We start from the raw sequence: 1,829 nt of genomic DNA, 5'->3' as shown, positions 1-1,829 counted from the left end.
ACTTCCTTGGAGTCGACTCGGTGAACATCGGAGTCGACTCGCGCACTTCGGGAGTCGACTCGCTGACAGGTTCTGAGTTGAAGCTTTCTGTCCTTCTGTCTGTTCTCAGTCGGAGTCGACTCGAGCTCGTGCCAGTGAACTTGATACGCTTGGAGTCGACTCGTGATACTCGGGAGTCGACTCGAGTCTCAGACATTGGTTCAAACAGACTCCTTAACTTATCCAAAAATTATGAACCAAGTCTTGGGACACTTAGACAGGATTTTCACTGAAACACTCAATTGAATTCATTAGTAATCAAAAGATATACTCAAATGCTTTGAGCTCATCAAAATCAAATGGGGTTTTAATCAATCACTCCACAATCTCCCCCTTTTTGATGATGACAAAACTTTGAGTATATGTAAAATGAATTGCTCAATAAATAATGAAATAAAATCCATAAATGAATTCAAATGTCTGGTAATTCAATTTATCCAAGCTTGAAAGGAGTGAAACAATAAATTTCGGAGTTAAAGCTCCCCCTTTCATTTGGAATTATATAAGCCTTCATATTATGCAATCAATTGTTTGGCTTATATGTCATTAATGATTTAGTTTGATTAAAATTCAGATTCTCCCCCTCAACATATGCATTCAACTATGTTTTGATTCTCTGAATTTCCTTTTAATGCTTTGAAGTTTTTGAACTGAATTTTTTGTATTTAGAGGGAAAATCTGTCAATTTGTTCTTGTGTAGGATTCAGCTAATCTCCGAATATCCCTTGAATAGATTCTGGAGATTACTCCATTAGGAGCCCCAAAAGAAAGATAATGAGCCTCGAGGTACCGAATCCACTTAGAACAAATTTGTGTGTTTTTAAGAGTTTTATGTTTTTATTGATTTCCATTGATTTCTTTTACATATTTCGCCCCTTTTACATACTTTATACATATTTCTTCCTTTTTTTTTTACATATTTTATTTCTCCCCCTTTTTGTCATCATATCAAAAAGGAGGTAATCACACACAATCAATGGCACAACCAATCATCAAATGGCACATAATTGAAGATAAAATGTCTACTCATTGTATTAATATGAATGTGAATACATGTGAGAATACAATAAGTAAAGTAAAACAAGACAAAACACAAAAACATCTATGGCCTCCTCGAGGATGAGGCACCTCCTCTCGAGGATGTGGGTCCTCCTCTCGTGGATGTGGCTCCTCCTCTCAATCGGCTCTGCTCCATGAGGAGGGTGACTGCATCTGTAACATGGCCAAGCTGCGTGATAATAGACGTAGTGGCTCTGCTATGTGTAGTGGAGAGCTCAGTCACCGACGTCTGAAGCCCAGTCACCGACGTCTGAAGTGCGTCCAGCTTGTCGATGAGTACATTCGACAAGCGCTCGGCCCCCTCGGTGGTGGTGTGCATGTCACGACCTATGTCCTCTCGCATCTGTCGAGTGGTGCTCGTGACCTCACTCATGCTGTGGAACTGGGCCTGGACCAAACTCCGGACATTGTAGATCTCTTCCCGTACATGAGCCGTCATGTCAGTCACGGCTGTCAAGGAAGGGACCAACTGAGAAGATACGGGTGCAGGAGTGGGAGCAGGCACCGCACCTCGGAGCTCCCGAAGCAGCTCATCCCTCACATCTCTGACTATCTCCTGTCGCAGCTCCCGGAGCTGCTCAGGATCAATCCGGACCTCCATGGATGGTGGAGCCGAGGAGGAAGGTCCGGCGGAGGTGGTAGGAGCAGGAGGAGTGGATGGAAGGTCTGGATGGTCTGGAAGGTCTGGGTAGTCTAAATCGGGCTCAGGATTGGGTGAAGGTCTGGTGGTC

The sequence above is a fragment of the Phoenix dactylifera genome, unplaced genomic scaffold (genome assembly GCF_009389715.1).
Source record: "Phoenix dactylifera cultivar Barhee BC4 unplaced genomic scaffold, palm_55x_up_171113_PBpolish2nd_filt_p 000601F, whole genome shotgun sequence".
NCBI lineage: Eukaryota > Viridiplantae > Streptophyta > Magnoliopsida > Arecales > Arecaceae > Phoenix > Phoenix dactylifera.
Note: the sequence above shows the minus strand (reverse complement) of the source record.